The sequence below is a fragment of the Oncorhynchus nerka genome, linkage group LG2, assembly GCF_034236695.1.
Source record: "Oncorhynchus nerka isolate Pitt River linkage group LG2, Oner_Uvic_2.0, whole genome shotgun sequence".
NCBI lineage: Eukaryota > Metazoa > Chordata > Actinopteri > Salmoniformes > Salmonidae > Oncorhynchus > Oncorhynchus nerka.
In genome coordinates, this window is record NC_088397.1 from 19911431 (window position 1) to 19934788 (window position 23358).

The window sequence follows — 23358 nt, forward strand, 5'->3', positions numbered from 1 at the left end:
CTTATGAGAAAAGTGACTTATTCACTCTAATTATTAACTCTTTATGAACACATACTGAGATACGTAACTGCATTCAGACATTTAAATACTTTTGAAGAAATTTAGACATTTGCCGAAGAACCTAAAAGGTATAGAGGGGATAAATGATGCAGGACAACACAACACATTTGTTCTCTGTACACAGTTCATTTAAGACAGCTTTCCACTCCTGTCACTGATCCTATGAACACTACCCTTGCAGCGCCTCTCTCTCCCTCTCTCTCCACTACCTCTCTCTCTCTCTCTCCACTCCCTCTCTCCACTCTCTCTCTCCACTCCCTCTCTCTTTCTCTCTCTCTCCCTCTCTCTCTCTCCACTACCTCTCTCTCTCTCTCTCCACTCCCTCTCTCCACTCTCTCTCTCCACTCCCTCTCTCTTTCTCTCTCTCTCCCTCTCTCTCTCTCTACTCCCTCTCTCTCTCTCTCTCTCCACTCTCTCTCTCCACTCCCTCTCTCCCTTTCTGTCCTATCACCTCTCTCCTATCACCTCTCCTTCTCTCGTTCCCTTCATTTGCAGATGGCGGTGAAGTGAGGTGGCTGAGGACTAGTATGTGTGTGAGTGCGTGGAAGGACACATCCTCCCCTTGGAGAGAAAGAGAAAACAGAAAGAGAGAGAGAGGAAGAAGAAGCAGCTGCTCTCCAGTAACAGGGTAAGACAATTCCACCCGACTGAACTTGACTCTTACTGTAAATGAACTAGAAACCACCCACAAACAGTTGTATCTGTTGATGAAAATGATAATTGATAAGATAATTTGCAACATATGATCTTCCATGGTGTTGTACAGTATTTCAACTGTTTCTTGTTCCATAACCTTTGAACTTCTAACTACAGTGTGTTGAGCACGAGTTCTGCATTCCTAAATGGGATTAACTGATAAGAATCAAATCGTGCCTGACGACCTAAACAATAACAACTGTTATGACCTCTGGATTTTCTTTCCAGGTAAAAGAGGACCTGCTAGGGTTTTGAAAACTCCAGATTCTGTGTGATTATTCCACTGCCAAAACAGAAGCCTACAGATAAGGCTTCACCCTGTTTCTGTAAAAACAACACTATGCACTCATCCAGCAAGGATGATTGCCATTACAGTGTTTGTCTTTCCTAAGTTATCCTTCATTGTCATCTAATAAAACTGCCTTTGGTAAACAACACTGCTCTGTATATAAAGCATAATGCTGGTTGTGAACAGGACCAGAGTAATCGCTGATCATTCACTGGACAATCAGATTTCATAACGGCTGTTTGGTTAAAATACCTTAATTAAAGGGAGAGCCCAAAACCATTGAGTTCCGGTTCATATGGCTTTAGTCTAGTACCCAGAGATAGATTATCGGGGGTAGCTCTCTACCTTAGTCCCTCCATTATCAACAGGTAATGTTCCGTGTGTTCACTGCACTGCTGTGACGTGTGGAGATTTACTGAAAGTGTCAGGTCCCCTGGGCTTGTGTTGTTTGGCTCGCTGAGGAGTCCCTTGGCTCTCATTGTGCAGTGCTATTACGTAGGACTTATCAGTCACACTTCCTTTTTAGAGGCTTTTTCCAGGGAGGGACCATGTTGGTACCTGGTTTCTATTTACTTCCATGGTAAGTAAGCAGCAGTGGGGGCTGCTGAGGGGAGGACGGCTCATAATAATGGCTGGAACGGAGCGAATGGAATGGTATCCAACACATAGAAACCAGGTGTTTGGTGTATTTGATTCCATTCCACCCCTTCCACTCCAGCCATTACCACAATCTCGTCCTCCCCATGTAAGGTGCCACCAGCCTCCTGAGGTAAGCAGGTCATAAAATGTTAAGATATTCTATACTTTGAACTTTTAAAATAATTTACATAAATGTATGTATTTCTTTGTTTATTGTTCTTTAGACATTCAGGTGTATTTTCACAGCCATTTCCAGTTAATAATTCACTCATTGCCTACAGCTGAAATCTATTTCTATTCAAATGGCCGGATTCATTTACACTCCGGAAACATTGAATCAGATAATTGTATTGTATGCGTGGCACTGTAAAACGTAGAAGGTTTCCTCTTATCTATACAGTAGCTCAGCTGTGGGGTTCCATTATAGCCTTGGGGGAACAACCGGCCATGCGGACGTCACTACAGGCACTCGAGGACCTGAGGTGTCGCAGCCGCAGGTGTGTGTGTGTGAGGTCTAAAAGGTTACACAAGTTCATCATCCCATTAAACAGTAATATACAGGCTTATCCTCGCCAGATCCACAGATAGACAGAGCCATGGAGAGCCAGCCATCATATACAGTCTCTTGGCTTGATTTAGAATCTCAATAGACACCATGTTGACACTAAAAGTTACATCTGAGACATTGACACTTCTAGTTACAATGCAAATTAGAATGTTTTAATCATGGAACGTTTGGTGCCAACAAGGAGGATAGTTAGCTTAAAGGCTCTTCTACCACAGAGTGCATACATAGTATACAGATGCCGTATCTTAATTTGAGCCAAATAAAACAGAATGAATATAATCCTGCAGCAACAGGAAATGTGAATTGTTATGTGGATTATAATTAATGGACATGTTTTTTAGGGGTTGATACATTTATCATTAGGGCAAATCAGGTCTGACATTTTAAAGTGGAAATTACCATTCCTTCAACAACAGGATGATCAAATTAAGATACGGCATCTGTACTGTGCTGTTTGTAGCCAGCTGAATCAGGACTGGCCAGCCAGCTTCAGTGATATCCTGTAGCTGCAGGATAGGATTTCACCAGAGACAGTACCCCTGCTGTTCCCTATTGTTGGGTTTGTTCTCTGCAGATATCCATTCTGCTGGGCACCAGGGTTCAAGGTTCAAGGCCTGGTTGCTGTGTGTGGTTCAGTAGTTGGGTTGCTCAGTGAGCTGCACCGACCTTTAGTCTTCTACTCTGCAGGGAGATCATGCTCCAGTTGACAGCTAGTTGCCGAGCAGGGTTGCTGTATTATACAGGGTTGCTGTATTAGACAGGGTTGCTGTATTAGACAGGGTTGCTGTATTATACAGGGTTGCTGTATTAGACAGGGTTGCTGTATTATACAGGGTTGCTGTATTAGACAGGGTTGCTGTATTAGACAGGGTTTCTGTATTAGACTGGGTTTCTGTATTAGACTGGGTTGCTGTATTATACAGGGTTGCTGTATTAGACTGGGTTTCTGTATTAGACCGGGTTGTTGTATTAGACTGGGTTGTTGTATTAGACTGGGTTGTTGTATTAGACAGGGTTGTTGTATTAGACTGGGTTGTTGTATTAAACAGGGTTGTTGTATTAGACTGGGTTGTTGTATTAGACAGGGTTGCTGTATTAGACAGGGTTGCTGTATTAGACTGGGTTTCTGTATTAGACTGGGTTGTTGTATTAGACTGGGTTGTTGTATTAGACAGGGTTGTTGTATTAGACTGGGTTGTTGTATTAGACAGGGTTGTTGTATTAGACAGGGTTGTTGTATTAAACAGGGTTGCTGTATTAGACAGGGTTGTTGTATTAGACAGGGTTGTTGTATTAGACAGGGTTGTTGTATTAGACTGGGTTGTTGTATTAGACAGGGTTGTTGTATTAGACAGGGTTGTTGTATTAAACAGGGTTGCTGTATTAGACTGGGTTGTTGTATTAGACAGGGTTGTTGTATTAGACAGGGTTGTTGTATTAGACAGGGTTGTTGTATTAGACAGGGTTGTTGTATTAAACAGGGTTGCTGTATTAGACTGGGTTGTTGTATTAGACAGGGTTGTTGTATTAGACAGGGTTGTTGTATTAAACAGGGTTGTTGTATTAGACTGGGTTGCTGTATTAGACAGGGTTGCTGCATGTGGTTTGGTGGCTGGGTTCAGTGCACTAACCCAGTCTTCTCCCTGAGTTCTCCCTGCTTGGATACGTCTTGGAGAAAGATGGATTGGGGGAGTTTGGGCGTGTTTAGAACTCTGGTGAACCTCTGGTTTTTGTTGTCTTCTTTCAGACATTGTGTGAAGGAGCTGTGCGCGTGTATGTATGTGTGTGTGTGTGTGTGTGTGTGTGTGTGTGTGTGTGTGTGTGTGTGTGTGTGTGTGTGTGTGTGTGTGTGTGTGTGTGTAAGCATTATGAGTCTGGGAAAGGTTGAACTCAGGTCGTGTTTAATTTGTCTCCTTGTTATTTAATGTCACATCACCAGTGGACTGCTAGGCAACTCCTATTCAGGACCAGGCACGAAGTCAACACAGGAGCTGAAAGCCTCTTGTCTGGTCCGCTTGCTCTAATCAGACGCTCCATGATATCTGCTGAAAGAGAAATACTGTTCAAACTAATTGGAACTGCTGACACAATAATCACTGAACTGGCAAACTTGACTTGAGAAAATGTTACATCAAATGAAAAGCGCTTATTTATTAACTATAAATAACTAGAACAATGACAATAGCAAAGCTAATATCTAACGCCTGACAAAAAGTAGACCATTTATCAGGTTTGTTAGGTTTCATAAACGTTGCCTTAGTTTAGAGGTGTTATCAGCTCGTTCAAAGAAAAGAGGGTGTGAAACTATTTATTATCAATGAAGTAATTGACTGGTATGTCGGCTGGATAATCGAATGTGCTATTATTAATTATTAAAATTATTAAAATACGACAACTCCAAAATCTGTTGACAGACAATGTATTAATATACAGTGCCTTGCGAAAGTATTCGGCCCCCTTGAACTTTGCGACCTTTTGCCACATTTCAGGCTTCAAACATAAAGATATAAAACTGTATTTTTTTGTGAAGAATCAACAACAAGTGGGACACAATCATGAAGTTGAACGACATTTATTGGATATTTCAAACTTTTTTAACAAATCAAAAACTGAAAAATTGGGCGTGCAAAAATATTCAGCCCCTTTACTTTCAGTGCAGCAAACTCTCTCCAGAAGTTCAGTGAGGATCTCTGAATGATCCAATGTTGACCTAAATGACTAATGATGATAAATACAATCCACCTGTGTGTAATCAAGTCTCCGTATAAATGCACCTGCACTGTGATAGTCTCAGAGGTCCGTTAAAAGCGCAGAGAGCATCATGAAGAACAAGGAACACACCAGGCAGGTCCGAGATACTGTTGTGAAGAAGTTTAAAGCCGGATTTGGATACAAAAAAGATTTCCCAAGCTTTAAACATCCCAAGGAGCACTGTGCAAGCGATAATATTGAAATGGAAGGAGTATCAGACCACTGCAAATCTACCAAGACCTGGCCGTCCCTCTAAACTTTCAGCTCATACAAGGAGAAGACTGATCAGAGATGTAGCCAAGAGGCCCATGATCACTCTGGATGAACTGCAGAGATCTACAGCTGAGGTGGGAGACTCTGTCCATAGGACAACAATCAGTCGTATATTGCACAAATCTGTCCTTTATGGAAGAGTGGCAAGAAGAAAGCCATTTCTTAAAGATATCCATAAAAAGTGTCGTTTAAAGTTTGCCACAAGCCACCTGGGAGACACACCAAACATGTGGAAGAAGGTGCTCTGGTCAGATGAAACCAAAATTGAACTTTTTGGCAACAATGCAAAACGTTATGTTTGGCGTAAAAGCAACACAGCTCATCACCCTAAACACACCATCCCCACTGTCACACATGGTGGTGGCAGCATCATTGTTTGGGCCTGCTTTTCTTCAGCAGGGACAGGGAAGATGGTTAAAATTGATGGGAAGATGGATGGAGCCAAATACAGGACCATTCTGGAAGAAAACCTGATGGAGTCTGCAAAAGACCTGAGACTGGGACGGAGATTTGTCTTCCAACAAGACAATGATCCAAAACATAAAGCAAAATCTACAATGGAATGGTTCAAAAATAAACATATCCAGGTGTTAGAATGGCCAAGTCAAAGTCCAGACCTGAATCCAATCGAGAATCTGTGGAAAGAACTGAAAACTGCTGTTCACAAATGCTCTCCATCCAACCTCACTGAGCTCGAGCTGTTTTGCAAGGAGGAATGGGAAAAAATGTCAGTCTCTCGATGTGCAAAACTGATAGAGACATACCCCAAGCGACTTACAGCTGTAATCGCAGCAAAAGGTGGCGCTACAAAGTATTAACTTAATTAAGGGGGCTGAATAATTTTGCACGCCCCATTTTTCCGTTTTTGAATTGTTAAAAAAGTTTGAAATATCCAATAAATGTCGTTCCACTTCATGATTGTGTCCCACTTGTTGTTGATTCTTCACAAAAAAATACAGTTTTATATCTTTATGTTTGAAGCCTGAAATGTGGCAAAAGGTCGCAAAGTTCAAGGGGGCCGAGTACTTTCGCAAGGCACTGTATATACGTATATTTAATGGTTTTTAGTATTTTTGACAGTAGTGCAGGAAATGTAGAGGGAGACAGCTAGTCTCCAACCCACATCACCAGGGAGGTATAGACAGACGGGGCTGAGACAGGGCTCCATCCCACATCACCAGGGGGTATAGACAGAGGGTGGCTGAGACAGGGCTCCAACCTACATCACCAGGGGGTATAGACAGAGGGGGCTGAGACAGGGCTCCAACCTACATCACCAGGGAGGTATAGACAGAGGGGGCTGAGACAGGGCTCCAACCTACATCACCAGGGGGCATAGACAGAGGGTGGCTGAGACAGGGCTCCAACCTACATCACCAGGGAGGTATAGACAGAGGGGGCTGAGACAGGGCTCCAACCTACATCACCAGGGAGGCATAGACAGAGGGTGGCTGAGACAGGGCTCCAACCTACATCACCAGGGGGTATAGACAGAGGGTGGCTGAGACAGGGCTCCAACCCACATCACCAGGGGGTATAGACAGAGGGTGGCTGAGACAGGGCTCCAACCCACATCACCAGGGGGTATAGACAGAGGGTGGCTGAGACAGGGCTCCAACCCACATCACCAGGGAGGTATAGACAGAGGGTGGCTGAGACAGGGCTCCAACCCACATCACCAGGGGTATAGACAGAGGGTGGCTGAGACAGGGCTCCAACCCACATCACCAGGGGGTATAGACAGAGGGTGGCTGAGACAGGGCTCCAACCCACATCACCAGGGGGTATAGACAGAGGGGCTGAGACAGGGCTCCAACCCACATCACCAGGGGGTATAGACAGAGGGGGCTGAGACAGGGCTCCAACCCACATCACCAGGGGGTATAGACAGAGGGGGCTGAGACAGGGCTCCAACCCACATCACCAGGGGGTATAGACAGAGGGGGCTGAGACAGGGCTCCAACCCACATCACCAGGGAGGTATAGACAGAGGGGGCTGAGACAGGGCTCCAACCCACATCACCAGGGGGTATAGACAGAGGGGGCTGAGACAGGGCTCCAACCCACATCACCAGGGAGGCATAGACAGAGGGTGGCTGAGACAGGGCTCCAACCTACATCACCAGGGGGTATAGACAGAGAGGGCTGAGACAGGGCTCCAACCCACATCACCAGGGGTATAGACAGAGGGGGCTGAGACAGGGCTCCAACCCACATCACCAGGGGGTATAGACAGAGGGGCTGAGACAGGGCTCCAACCCACATCACCAGGGGGTATAGACAGAGGGGCTGAGACAGGGCTCCAACCCACATCACCAGGGGTTATAGACAGAGGGGGCTGAGACAGGGCTCCAACCCACATCACCAGGGGTATAGACAGAGGGGCTGAGATAGGGCTCCAACCTACATCACCAGGGGGTATAGACAGAGGCTCCAACCCACATCACCAGGGGGTATAGACAGAGGGGGCTGAGACAGGGCTCCAACCTACATCACCAGGGGGTATAGACAGAGGGTGGCTGAGACAGGGCTCCAACCTACATCACCAGGGGGTATAGACAGAGGGTGGCTGAGACAGGGCTCCAACCCACATCACCAGGGGGTATAGACAGAGGGTGGCTGAGACAGGGCTCCAACCCACATCACCAGGGGGGTATAGACAGAGGGGGCTGAGACAGGGCTCCAACCCACATCACCAGGGGTTATAGACAGAGGGGGCTGAGACAGGGCTCCAACCCACATCACCAGGGGGTATAGACAGAGGGGGCTGAGACAGGGCTCCAACCCACATCACCAGGGGGTATAGACAGAGGGGGCTGAGACAGGGCTCCAACCCACATCACCAGGGGTTATAGACAGAGGGTGGCTGAGACAGGGCTCCAACCCACATCACCAGGGGTATAGACAGAGGGTGGCTGAGACAGGGCTCCAACCCACATCACCAGGGGGTATAGACAGAGGGTGGCTGAGACAGGGCTCCAACCCACATCACCAGGGAGGTATAGACAGAGGGGGCTGAGACAGGGCTCCAACCCACATCACCAGGGGTATAGACAGAGGGGCTGAGACAGGGCTCCAACCCACATCACCAGGGGTTATAGACAGAGGGCTGAGACAGGGCTCCAACCCACATCACCAGGGGTATAGACAGAGGGGTGGCTGAGACAGGGCTCCAACCCACATCACCAGGGGTTATAGACAGAGGGGGCTGAGACAGGGCTCCAACCCACATCACCAGGGGTATAGACAGAGGGGGCTGAGACAGGGCTCCAACCTACATCACCAGGGGGTATAGACAGAGGGGGCTGAGACAGGGCTCCAACCCACATCACCAGGGGGTATAGACAGAGGGGGCTGAGACAGGGCTCCAACCCACATCACCAGGGGTATAGACAGAGGGTGGCTGAGACAGGGCTCCAACCCACATCACCAGGGGGTATAGACAGAGGGTGGCTGAGACAGGGCTCCAACCCACATCACCAGGGGTATAGACAGAGGTGGCTGAGACAGGGCTCCAACCCACATCACCAGGGGTATAGACAGAGGGTGGCTGAGACAGGGCTCCAACCCACATCACCAGGGGTATAGACAGAGGGGGCTGAGACAGGGCTCCAACCCACATCACCAGGGGTATAGACAGAGGGGGCTGAGACAGGGCTCCAACCCACATCACCAGGGGGTATAGACAGAGGGTGGCTGAGACAGGGCTCCAACCCACATCACCAGGGGTTATAGACAGAGGGGGCTGAGACAGGGCTCCAACCCACATCACCAGGGGTATAGACAGAGGGGGCTGAGACAGGGCTCCAACCTACATCACCAGGGGTATAGACAGAGGGGGCTGAGACAGAGCTCCAACCCACATCACCAGGGGGTATAGACAGAGGGTGGCTGAGACAGGGCTCCAACCCACATCACCAGGGGGTATAGACAGAGGGTGGCTGAGACAGGGCTCCAACCCACATCACATCAGGGCCAGGGGGGTATAGACAGAGGGGCTGAGACAGGGCTCCAACCCACATCACCAGGGGGTATAGACAGAGGGTGGCTGAGACAGGGCTCCAACCCACATCACCAGGGGGTATAGACAGAGAGTGGCTGAGACAGGGCTCCAACCCACATCACCAGGGGGTATAGACAGAGGGGGCTGAGACAGGGCTCCAACCCACATCACCAGGGGGTATAGACAGAGGGCTGAGACAGGGCTCCAACCCACATCACCAGGGGTATAGACAGAGGGTGGCTGAGACAGGGCTCCAACCCACATCACCAGGGGTATAGACAGAGGGGGCTGAGACAGGGCTCCAACCCACATCACCAGGGGTATAGACAGAGGGGCTGAGACAGGGCTCCAACCCACATCACCAGGGGTTATAGACAGAGGGGGCTGAGACAGGGCTCCAACCCACATCACCAGGTGGTATAGACAGAGGGGGCTGAGACAGGGCTCCAACCCACATCACCAGGGGTATAGACAGAGGGTGGCTGAGACAGGGCTCCAACCCACATCACCAGGGGGTATAGACAGAGGGGGCTGAGACAGGGCTCCAACCCACATCACCAGGGGGTATAGACAGAGGGGGCTGAGACAGGGCTCCAACCCACATCACCAGGGGTATAGACAGAGGGGCTGAGACAGGGCTCCAACCCACATCACCAGGGGTATAGACAGAGAGTGGCTGAGACAGGGCTCCAACCTACATCACCAGGGGTTATAGACAGAGGGGGGCTGAGACAGAGCTCCAACCCACATCACGAGGGAGGTATAGACAGAGGGGGCTGAGACAGGGCTCCAACCTACATCACCAGGGGGTATAGACAGAGGGTGGCTGAGACAGGGCTCCAACCCACATCACCAGGGAGACAGGGCTCCAACCCACATCACCAGGGGGTATAGACAGAGGGGGCTGAGACAGGGCTCCAACCCACATCACCAGGGGTATAGACAGAGGGTGGCTGAGACAGGGCTCCAACCCACATCACCAGGGGTATAGACAGAGAGTGGCTGAGACAGGGCTCCAACCCACATCACCAGGGGGTATAGACAGAGGGGGGCTGAGACAGGGCTCCAACCCACATCACCAGGGGGTATAGACAGAGGGGGCTGAGACAGGGCTCCAACCCACATCACCAGGGGTATAGACAGAGGGGCTGAGACAGGGCTCCAACCCACATCACCAGGGGTATAGACAGAGGGTGGCTGAGACAGGGCTCCAACCCACATCACCAGGGGTTATAGACAGAGGGGGCTGAGACAGGGCTCCAACCCACATCACCAGGGGGTATAGACAGAGGGGGCTGAGACAGGGCTCCAACCTCATCACCAGGGGGTATAGACAGAGGGGGCTGAGACAGGGCTCCAACCCACATCACCAGGGGTATAGACAGAGGGGGCTGAGACAGGGCTCCAACCTACATCACCAGGGGGTATAGACAGAGAGGGGCTGAGACAGGGCTGGGGGTATAGACAGAGGGGCTGAGACAGGGCTCCAACCCACATCACCAGGGGGTATAGACAGAGGTGGCTGAGACAGGGCTCCAACCCACATCACCAGGGGTATAGACAGAGGGTGGCTGAGACAGGGCTCCAACCCACATCACCAGGGGGTATAGACAGAGAGTGGCTGAGACAGGGCTCCAACCCACATCACCAGGGGTATAGACAGAGGGGGCTGAGACAGGGCTCCAACCCACATCACCAGGGGTATAGACAGAGGGGGCTGAGACAGGGCTCCAACCCACATCACCAGGGAGGTATAGACAGAGGGGGCTGAGACAGGGCTCCAACCCACATCACCAGGGGTTATAGACAGAGGGGCTGAGACAGGGCTCCAACCCACATCACCAGGGGTATAGACAGAGGTGGCTGAGACAGGGCTCCAACCCACATCACCAGGGGGTATAGACAGAGGGGGCTGAGACAGGGCTCCAACCCACATCACCAGGGGTATAGACAGAGGGGGCTGAGACAGGGCTCCAACCCACATCACCAGGGGGTATAGACAGAGGGGGCTGAGACAGGGCTCCAACCCACATCACCAGGGGTATAGACAGAGAGGGCTGAGACAGGGCTCCAACCCACATCACCAGGGCTAGACAGAGAGACAGGGCTCCAACCCACATCACCAGGGGGTATAGACAGAGGGTGGCTGAGACAGGGCTCCAACCCACATCACCAGGGGTATAGACAGAGGGGGCTGAGACAGGGCTCCAACCCACATCACCAGGGGTATAGACAGAGGGGGCTGAGACAGGGCTCCAACCCACATCACCAGGGGTTATAGACAGAGGGGGCTGAGACAGGGCTCCAACCCACATCACCAGGGGTTATAGACAGAGGGGCTGAGACAGGGCTCCAACCCACATCACCAGGGGTATAGACAGAGGGGCTGAGACAGGGCTCCAACCCACATCACCAGGGGTATAGACAGAGGGGCTGAGACAGGGCTCCAACCCACATCACCAGGGGGTATAGACAGAGGGGCTGAGACAGGGCTCCAACCCACATCACCAGGGGGTATAGACAGAGGGGGCTGAGACAGGGCTCCAACCCACATCACCAGGGGTTATAGACAGAGGGGCTGAGACAGGGCTCCAACCCACATCACCAGGGGGTATAGACAGAGAGTGGCTGAGACAGGGCTCCAACCCACATCACCAGGGGTTATAGACAGAGGGGCTGAGACAGGGCTCCAACCCACATCACCAGGGGTATAGACAGAGGGGGCTGAGACAGGGCTCCAACCCACATCACCAGGGGTATAGACAGAGAGGGCTGAGACAGGGCTCCAACCCACATCACCAGGGGGTATAGACAGAGGGGGCTGAGACAGGGCTCCAACCCACATCACCAGGGGGTATAGACAGAGAGTGGCTGAGACAGGGCTCCAACCCACATCACCAGGGGTATAGACAGAGGGTGGCTGAGACAGGGCTCCAACCCACATCACCAGGGGTATAGACAGGGGGCTGAGACAGGGCTCCAACCCACATCACCAGGGGTATAGACAGAGGGGCTGAGACAGGGCTCCAACCCACATCACCAGGGGTATAGACAGAGGGGGCTGAGACAGGGCTCCAACCCACATCACCAGGGGTTATAGACAGAGGGGCTGAGACAGGGCTCCAACCCACATCACCAGGGGTATAGACAGAGGGGGCTGAGACAGGGCTCCAACCCACATCACCAGGGGTTATAGACAGAGGGGGCTGAGACAGGGCTCCAACCCACATCACCAGGGGTATAGACAGAGGGGCTGAGACAGGGCTCCAACCCACATCACCAGGGGTATAGACAGAGGGGGCTGAGACAGGGCTCCAACCCACATCACCAGGGGGTATAGACAGAGGGTGGCTGAGACAGGGCTCCAACCCACATCACCAGGGGTTATAGACAGAGGGGGCTGAGACAGGGCTCCAACCCACATCACCAGGGGTATAGACAGAGGGGGCTGAGACAGGGCTCCAACCCACATCACCAGGGGTTATAGACAGAGGGGGCTGAGACAGGGCTCCAACCCACATCACCAGGTGGTATAGACAGAGGGTGGCTGAGACAGGGCTCCAACCCACATCACCAGGGGGTATAGACAGAGGGGCTGAGACAGGGCTCCAACCCACATCACCAGGGGGTATAGACAGAGGGGGCTGAGACAGGGCTCCAACCCACATCACCAGGGGGTATAGACAGAGGGGGCTGAGACAGGGCTCCAACCCACATCACCAGGGGTATAGACAGAGGGTGGCTGAGACAGGGTTCCAACCCACATCACCAGGGGGTATAGACAGAGGGTGGCTGAGACAGGGCTCCAACCCACATCACCAGGGGGTATAGACAGAGAGTGGCTGAGACAGGGCTCCAACCCACATCACCAGGGAGGTATAGACAGAGGGGGCTGAGACAGGGCTCCAACCCACATCACCAGGGGTATAGACAGAGGCTGAGACAGGGCTCCAACCCACATCACCAGGGGTATAGACAGAGGGGCTGAGACAGGGCTCCAACCCACATCACCAGGGGGTATAGACAGAGGGTGGCTGAGACAGGGCTCCAACCCACATCACCAGGGAGGTATAGACAGAGGGGGCTGAGACAGGGCTCCAACCTACATCACCAGGGGGTATAGACAGAGGGTGGCTGAGACAGGGCTCCAACCCACATCACCAGGGGGTATAGACAGAGGTGGCTGAGACAGGGCTCCAACCCACATCACCAGGGGGTATAGACAGAGGGGGCTGAGACAGGGCTCCAACCCACATCACCAGGGGGTATAGACAGAGGGGCTGAGACAGGGCTCCAACCCACATCACCAGGGGTATAGACAGAGAGGGGCTGAGACAGGGTTCCAACCCACATCACCAGGGTATAGACAGAGGGGGCTGAGACAGGGCTCCAACCCACATCACCAGGGGACAGAGAGTGGCTGAGACAGGGCTCCAACCCACATCACCAGGGGGTATAGACAGAGGGGGCTGAGACAGGGCTCCAACCCACATCACCAGGGGGTATAGACAGAGGGGCTGAGACAGGGCTCCAACCCACATCACCAGGGGTATAGACAGAGGGGGCTGAGACAGGGCTCCAACCCACATCACCAGGGGGTATAGACAGAGGGTGGCTGAGACAGGGCTCCAACCCACATCACCAGGGGTTATAGACAGAGGGGCTGAGACAGGGCAACCCACATCACCAGGGGTTATAGACAGAGGGGCTGAGACAGGGCTCCAACCCACATCACCAGGGGTATAGACAGAGGGGCTGAGACAGGGCTCCAACCCACATCACCAGGGGGTATAGACAGAGGGGGCTGAGACAGGGCTCCAACCCACATCACCAGGGGTATAGACAGAGGGGGCTGAGACAGGGCTCCAACCCACATCACCAGGGGGTATAGACAGAGGGGGCTGAGACAGGGCTCCAACCCACATCACCAGGGGTATAGACAGAGGGGCTGAGACAGGGCTCCAACCCACATCACCAGGGGTATAGACAGAGTGGCTGAGACAGGGCTGGGGTTATAGACAGAGGGGGCTGAGACAGAGCTCCAACCCACATCACGAGGGAGGTATAGACAGAGGGGGCTGAGACAGGGCTCCAACCTACATCACCAGGGGGTATAGACAGAGAGGGCTGAGACAGGGCTCCAACCCACATCACCAGGGGTATAGACAGAGGGGCTGAGACAGGGCTCCAACCCACATCACCAGGGGGTATAGACAGAGAGTGGCTGAGACAGGGCTCCAACCCACATCACCAGGGGTATAGACAGAGGGTGGCTGAGACAGGGCTCCAACCCACATCACCAGGGGGTATAGACAGAGGGTGGCTGAGACAGGGCTCCAACCCACATCACCAGGGGTATAGACAGAGGGGGCTGAGACAGGGCTCCAACCCACATCACCAGGGGGTATAGACAGAGGGGGCTGAGACAGGGCTCCAACCCACATCACCAGGGGTTATAGACAGAGGGGCTGAGACAGGGCTCCAACCCACATCACCAGGGGGTATAGACAGAGGGTGGCTGAGACAGGGCTCCAACCCACATCACCAGGGGTTATAGACAGAGGGGGCTGAGACAGGGCTCCACCCAGGGTTATAGACAGAGGGGCTGAGACAGGGCTCCAACCCACATCACCAGGGGTATAGACAGAGAGTGGCTGAGACAGGGCTCCAACCCACATCACCAGGGGTATAGACAGGGTGGCTGAGACAGGGCTCCAACCCACATCACCAGGGGGTATAGACAGAGGGGGCTGAGACAGGGCTCCAACCCACATCACCAGGGGTATAGACAGAGGGGGCTGAGACAGGGCTCCAACCCACATCACCAGGGGGTATAGACAGAGGGGGCTGAGACAGGGCTCCAACCCACATCACCAGGGGTATAGACAGAGAGTGGCTGAGACAGGGCTCCAACCCACATCACCAGGGGTTATAGACAGAGGGGGCTGAGACAGGGCTCCAACCCACATCACCAGGGGGTATAGACAGAGGGGGCTGAGACAGGGCTCCAACCCACATCACCAGGGGGTATAGACAGAGAGGGCTGAGACAGGGCTCCAACCCACATCACCAGGGGTATAGACAGAGGGGGCTGAGACAGGGCTCCAACCCACATCACCAGGGGGTATAGACAGAGGGGCTGAGACAGGGCTCCAACCCACATCACCAGGGGGTATAGACAGAGGGTGGCTGAGACAGGGCTCCAACCCACATCACCAGGGGTATAGACAGAGGGGGCTGAGACAGGGCTCCAACCCACATCACCAGGGGGTATAGACAGAGGCTGAGACAGGGCTCCAACCCACATCACCAGGGGTATAGACAGAGGGTATGAGACAGGGCTCCAACCCACATCACCAGGGGTATAGACAGAGGGGCTGAGACAGGGCTCCAACCCACATCACCAGGGGTATAGACAGAGGGGGCTGAGACAGGGCTCCAACCCACATCACCAGGGGTATAGACAGAGGGGCTGAGACAGGGCTCCAACCCACATCACCAGGGGGTATAGACAGAGGGGGCTGAGACAGGGCTCCAACCCACATCACCAGGGGTATAGACAGAGGGGCTGAGACAGGGCTCCAACCCACATCACCAGGGGTATAGACAGAGGGGGCTGAGACAGGGCTCCAACCCACATCACCAGGGGTATAGACAGAGAGTGGCTGAGACAGGGCTCCAACCCACATCACCAGGGGGTATAGACAGAGGGTGGCTGAGACAGGGCTCCAACCCACATCACCAGGGGTATAGACAGAGAGGGCTGAGACAGGGCTCCAACCCACATCACCAGGGGGTATAGACAGAGGGGGCTGAGACAGGGCTCCAACCCACATCACCAGGGGGTATGACAGAGGGGCTGAGACAGGGCTCCAACCCACATCACCAGGGGTTATAGACAGAGGGGGCTGAGACAGGGCTCCAACCCACATCACCAGGGGTATAGACAGAGGGTGGCTGAGACAGGGCTCCAACCCACATCACCAGGGGTTATAGACAGAGGGGGCTGAGACAGGGCTCCAACCCACATCACCAGGGGTTATAGACAGAGAGGGGCTGAGACAGGGCTCCAACCCACATCACCAGGGGGTATAGACAGAGGGTGGCTGAGACAGGGCTCCAACCCACATCACCAGGGGGTATAGACAGAGGGTGGCTGAGACAGGGCTCCAACCCACATCACCAGGGGTATAGACAGAGGGGGCTGAGACAGGGCTCCAACCCACATCACCAGGGGGTATAGACAGAGGCTGAGACAGGGCTCCAACCCACATCACCAGGGGTTATAGACAGAGGGGGCTGAGACAGGGCTCCAACCCACATCACCAGGGGGTATAGACAGAGGGGCTGAGACAGGGCTCCAACCCACATCACCAGGGGTTATAGACAGAGGGGGCTGAGACAGAGCTCCAACCCACATCACGAGGGGAGGTATAGACAGAGGGGCTGAGACAGGGCTCCAACCTACATCACCAGGGGGTATAGACAGAGGGGGCTGAGACAGGGCTCCAACCCACATCACCAGGGGTATAGACAGAGGGGGCTGAGACAGGGCTCCAACCCACATCACCAGGGGTATAGACAGAGGGTGGCTGAGACAGGGCTCCAACCCACATCACCAGGGGGTATAGGGCAGAGGGGGTGGCTGAGACAGGGCTCCAACCCACATCACCAGGGGGTATAGACAGAGAGGGCTGAGACAGGGCTCCAACCCACATCACCAGGGGGTATAGACAGAGGGGGCTGAGACAGGGCTCCAACCCACATCACCAGGGGGTATAGACAGAGGGGGCTGAGACAGGGCTCCAACCCACATCACCAGGGGTTATAGACAGAGGGGCTGAGACAGGGCTCCAACCCACATCACCAGGGGGTATAGACAGAGGGGGCTGAGACAGGGCTCCAACCCACATCACCAGGGGTTATAGACAGAGGGGCTGAGACAGGGCTCCAACCCACATCACCAGGGGTATAGACAGAGGGGGCTGAGACAGGGCTCCAACCCACATCACCAGGGGTATAGACAGAGGGGGCTGAGACAGGGCTCCAACCCACATCACCAGGGGGTATAGACAGAGGGGGCTGAGACAGGGCTCCAACCCACATCACCAGGGGTATAGACAGAGGGGCTGAGACAGGGCTCCAACCCACATCACCAGGGGGTATAGACAGAGGGGGGCTGAGACAGGGCTCCAACCCACATCACCAGGGGTATAGACAGAGGGGGCTGAGACAGGGCTCCAACCCACATCACCAGGGGGTATAGACAGAGAGTGGCTGAGACAGGGCTCCAACCCACATCACCAGGGGGTATAGACAGAGGGTGGCTGAGACAGGGCTCCAACCCACATCACCAGGGGGTATAGACAGAGAGTGGCTGAGACAGGGCTCCAACCCACATCACCAGGGGGTATAGACAGAGGGGGCTGAGACAGGGCTCCAACCCACATCACCAGGGGGTATAGACAGAGGGGGCTGAGACAGGGCTCCAACCCACATCACCAGGGGTATAGACAGAGGGGCTGAGACAGGGCTCCAACCCACATCACCAGGGGTATAGACAGAGGGTGGCTGAGACAGGGCTCCAACCCACATCACCAGGGGTTATAGACAGAGGGGGCTGAGACAGGGCTCCAACCCACATCACCAGGGGGTATAGACAGAGGGGGCTGAGACAGGGCTCCAACCCACATCACCAGGGGGTATAGACAGAGGGGGCTGAGACAGGGCTCCAACCCACATCACCAGGGGTATAGACAGAGGGGCTGAGACAGGGCTCCAACCCACATCACCAGGGGTTATAGACAGAGGGGGCTGAGACAGGGCTCCAACCCACATCACCAGGGGGTATAGACAGAGGGGGCTGAGACAGGGCTCCAACCCACATCACCAGGGGTATAGACAGAGGGTGGCTGAGACAGGGCTCCAACCCACATCACCAGGGGGTATAGACAGAGGGGGCTGAGACAGGGCTCCAACCCACATCACCAGGGGTATAGACAGAGGGGGCTGAGACAGGGCTCCAACCCACATCACCAGGGGGTATAGACAGAGGGGGCTGAGACAGGGCTCCAACCCACATCACCAGGGGTATAGACAGAGGGTGGCTGAGACAGGGCTCCAACCCACATCACCAGGGGTATAGACAGAGGGGGCTGAGACAGGGCTCCAACCCACATCACCAGGGGTTATAGACAGAGGGGGCTGAGACAGGGCTCCAACCCACATCACCAGGGGGTATAGACAGAGAGTGGCTGAGACAGGGCTCCAACCCACATCACCAGGGGGTATAGACAGAGGGGGCTGAGACAGGGCTCCAACCCACATCACCAGGGGGTATAGACAGAGGGGGCTGAGACAGGGCTCCAACCCACATCACCAGGGGTATAGACAGAGGGGGCTGAGACAGGGCTCCAACCCACATCACCAGGGGTTATAGACAGAGGGGGCTGAGACAGGGCTCCAACCCACATCACCAGGGGTATAGACAGAGGGGGCTGAGACAGGGCTCCAACCCACATCACCAGGGGTTATAGACAGAGGGGGCTGAGACAGGGCTCCAACCCACATCACCAGGGAGGTATAGACAGAGGGGGCTGAGACAGGGCTCCAACCTACATCACCAGGGGTATAGACAGAGAGGGCTGAGACAGGGCTCCAACCCACATCACCAGGGGGTATAGACAGAGGGGGCTGAGACAGGGCTCCAACCCACATCACCAGGGGGTATAGACAGAGAGTGGCTGAGACAGGGCTCCAACCCACATCACCAGGGGGTATAGACAGAGGGTGGCTGAGACAGGGCTCCAACCCACATCACCAGGGGGTATAGACAGAGGGGCTGAGACAGGGCTCCAACCCACATCACCAGGGGTATAGACAGAGGGGGCTGAGACAGGGCTCCAACCCACATCACCAGGGGGTATAGACAGAGGGGCTGAGACAGGGCTCCAACCCACATCACCAGGGGTATAGACAGAGGGGCTGAGACAGGGCTCCAACCCACATCACCAGGGGTATAGACAGAGGGGGCTGAGACAGGGCTCCAACCCACATCACCAGGGGTATAGACAGAGGGGGCTGAGACAGGGCTCCAACCCACATCACCAGGGGTTATAGACAGAGGGGGCTGAGACAGGGCTCCAACCCACATCACCAGGGGGTATAGACAGAGGGGGCTGAGACAGGGCTCCAACCCACATCACCAGGGGTATAGACAGAGGGGGCTGAGACAGGGCTCCAACCCACATCACCAGGGGGTATAGACAGAGGGGCTGAGACAGGGCTCCAACCCACATCACCAGGGGTATAGACAGAGGGTGGCTGAGACAGGGCTCCAACCCACATCACCAGGGGGTATAGACAGAGAGTGGCTGAGACAGGGCTCCAACCCACATCACCAGGGGGTATAGACAGAGGGGGCTGAGACAGGGCTCCAACCCACATCACCAGGGGGTATAGACAGAGGGGGCTGAGACAGGGCTCCAACCCACATCACCAGGGGTTATAGACAGAGGGGCTGAGACAGGGCTCCAACCCACATCACCAGGGGGTATAGACAGAGGGTGGCTGAGACAGGGCTCCAACCCACATCACCAGGGGTTATAGACAGAGGGGGCTGAGACAGGGCTCCAACCCACATCACCAGGGGTTATAGACAGAGGGGGCTGAGACAGGGCTCCAACCCACATCACCAGGTGGTATAGACAGAGAGTGACTGAGACAGGGCTCCAACCCACATCACCAGGGGGTATAGACAGAGGGTGGCTGAGACAGGGCTCCAACCCACATCACCAGGGGGTATAGACAGAGGGGGCTGAGACAGGGCTCCAACCCACATCACCAGGGGGTATAGACAGAGGGGGCTGAGACAGGGCTCCAACCCACATCACCAGGGGTTATAGACAGAGGGGGCTGAGACAGGGCTCCAACCCACATCACCAGGGGTATAGACAGAGAGTGGCTGAGACAGGGCTCCAACCTACATCACCAGGGGTTATAGACAGAGGGGGCTGAGACAGGGCTCCAACCCACATCACCAGGGGGTATAGACAGAGGGGGCTGAGACAGGGCTCCAACCCACATCACCAGGGGGTATAGACAGAGAGGGCTGAGACAGGGCTCCAACCCACATCACCAGGGGGTATAGACAGAGGGGCTGAGACAGGGCTCCAACCCACATCACCAGGGGTATAGACAGAGAGTGGCTGAGACAGGGCTCCAACCCACATCACCAGGGGGTATAGACAGAGGGTGGCTGAGACAGGGCTCCAACCCACATCACCAGGGGGTATAGACAGAGAGTGGCTGAGACAGGGCTCCAACCCACATCACCAGGGGGTATAGACAGAGGGGCTGAGACAGGGCTCCAACCCACATCACCAGGGGTATAGACAGAGGGGGCTGAGACAGGGCTCCAACCCACATCACCAGGGGTATAGACAGAGGGGGCTGAGACAGGGCTCCAACCCACATCACCAGGGGGTATAGACAGAGGGTGGCTGAGACAGGGCTCCAACCCACATCACCAGGGGTATAGACAGAGGGGGCTGAGACAGGGCTCCAACCCACATCACCAGGGGTTATAGACAGAGGGGCTGAGACAGGGCTCCAACCCACATCACCAGGGGGTATAGACAGAGGTGGCTGAGACAGGGCTCCAACCCACATCACCAGGGGTATAGACAGAGGGTGGCTGAGACAGGGCTCCAACCCACATCACCAGGGGTTATAGACAGGGAGACAGGGCTCCAACCCACATCACCAGGGGTATAGACAGAGGGTGGCTGAGACAGGGCTCCAACCCACATCACCAGGGGGTATAGACAGAGGGGGGCTGAGACAGGGCTCCAACCCACATCACCAGGTGGTATAGACAGAGGGTGGCTGAGACAGGGCTCCAACCCACATCACCAGGGGTATAGACAGAGAGTGGCTGAGACAGGGCTCCAACCCACATCACCAGGGGTATAGACAGAGGGGGCTGAGACAGGGCTCCAACCCACATCACCAGGGGTATAGACAGAGGGGCTGAGACAGGGCTCCAACCCACATCACCAGGGGTATAGACAGAGGCTGAGACAGGGCTCCAACCCACATCACCAGGGGTATAGACAGAGGGGGCTGAGACAGGGCTCCAACCCACATCACCAGGGGTATAGACAGAGGGGCTGAGACAGGGCTCCAACCCACATCACCAGGGGTTATAGACAGAGGGGGCTGAGACAGGGCTCCAACCCACATCACCAGGGGGTATAGACAGAGGGTGGCTGAGACAGGGCTCCAACCCACATCACCAGGGGGTATAGACATGAGACAGGGCCAACCCACATCACCAGGGGGTATAGACAGAGGGTGGCTGAGACAGGGCTCCAACCCACATCACCAGGGGGTATAGACAGAGGTGGCTGAGACAGGGCTCCAACCCACATCACCAGGGGTATAGACAGAGGGGCTGAGACAGGGCTCCAACCCACATCACCAGGGGACAGAGGGGCTGAGACAGGGCTCCAACCCACATCACCAGGGGGTATAGACAGAGAGTGGCTGAGACAGGGCTCCAACCCACATCACCAGGGGTATAGACAGAGGGTGGCTGAGACAGGGCTCCAACCCACATCACCAGGGGGTATAGACAGAGGGGGCTGAGACAGGGCTCCAACCCACATCACCAGGGGTATAGACAGAGGGGGCTGAGACAGGGCTCCAACCCACATCACCAGGGGTATAGACAGAGGGGGGCTGAGACAGGGCTCCAACCCACATCACCAGGGGTATAGACAGAGGGGCTGAGACAGGGCTCCAACCCACATCACCAGGGGGTATAGACAGAGGGTGGCTGAGACAGGGCTCCAACCCACATCACCAGGGGTATAGACAGAGGGGGCTGAGACAGGGCTCCAACCCACATCACCAGGGGTTATAGACAGAGGGGCTGAGACAGGGCTCCAACCCACATCACCAGGTGGTATAGACAGAGAGTGGCTGAGACAGGGCTCCAACCCACATCACCAGGGGGTATAGACAGAGGGTGGCTGAGACAGGGCTCCAACCCACATCACCAGGGGGTATAGACAGAGGGGGCTGAGACAGGGCTCCAACCCACATCACCAGGGGTATAGACAGAGGGGGCTGAGACAGGGCTCCAACCCACATCACCAGGGTTATAGACAGAGGGGGCTGAGACAGGGCTCCAACCCACATCACCAGGGGTATAGACAGAGGGGCTGAGACAGGGCTCCAACCCACATCACCAGGGGTTATACATCACCAACCCACATCACCAGGGGGTATAGACAGAGGGGGCTGAGACAGGGCTCCAACCCACATCACCAGGGGGTATAGACAGAGGGTGGCTGAGACAGGGCTCCAACCCACATCACCAGGGGGTATAGACAGAGGGGGCTGAGACAGGGCTCCAACCCACATCACCAGGGGTATAGACAGAGGGTGGCTGAGACAGGGCTCCAACCCACATCACCAGGGGTATAGACAGAGGGGGCTGAGACAGGGCTCCAACCCACATCACCAGGTGGTATAGACAGAGGGTGGCTGAGACAGGGCTCCAACCCACATCACCAGGGGTATAGACAGAGGTGGCTGAGACAGGGCTCCAACCCACATCACCAGGGGGTATAGACAGAGGGGCTGAGACAGGGCTCCAACCCACATCACCAGGGGTATAGACAGAGGGGCTGAGACAGGGCTCCAACCCACATCACCAGGGGTTATAGACAGAGGGGGCTGAGACAGGGCTCCAACCCACATCACCAGGGGGTATAGACAGAGGGTGGCTGAGACAGGGCTCCAACCCACATCACCAGGGGTTATAGACAGAGGGGGCTGAGACAGGGCTCCAACCCACATCACCAGGGGTTATAGACAGAGGGGGCTGAGACAGGGCTCCAACCCACATCACCAGGTGGTATAGACAGAGAGTGGCTGAGACAGGGCTCCAACCCACATCACCAGGGGGTATAGACAGAGGGGGCTGAGACAGGGCTCCAACCCACATCACCAGGGGTATAGACAGAGGGGCTGAGACAGGCTCCAACCCACATCACCAGGGGTATAGACAGA

At 54.7% G+C, this 23358-nt stretch overlaps 1 protein-coding gene across 1 annotated transcript in view; it reads left to right on the top strand.

The window, feature by feature from the left end:
- The first annotated feature begins 317 nt into the window (after positions 1–317).
- LOC115144996 (CRACD-like protein) overlaps positions 318–23358 on the top strand; it is a 63364-nt gene continuing 40323 nt past the window's right edge. Inside the window, exon 1 of the mRNA XM_065021491.1 lies at positions 318–688. The gene's annotated coding sequence lies outside the window, so the exon portion shown is untranslated. The remainder of the gene's footprint in view (positions 689–23358) is intronic.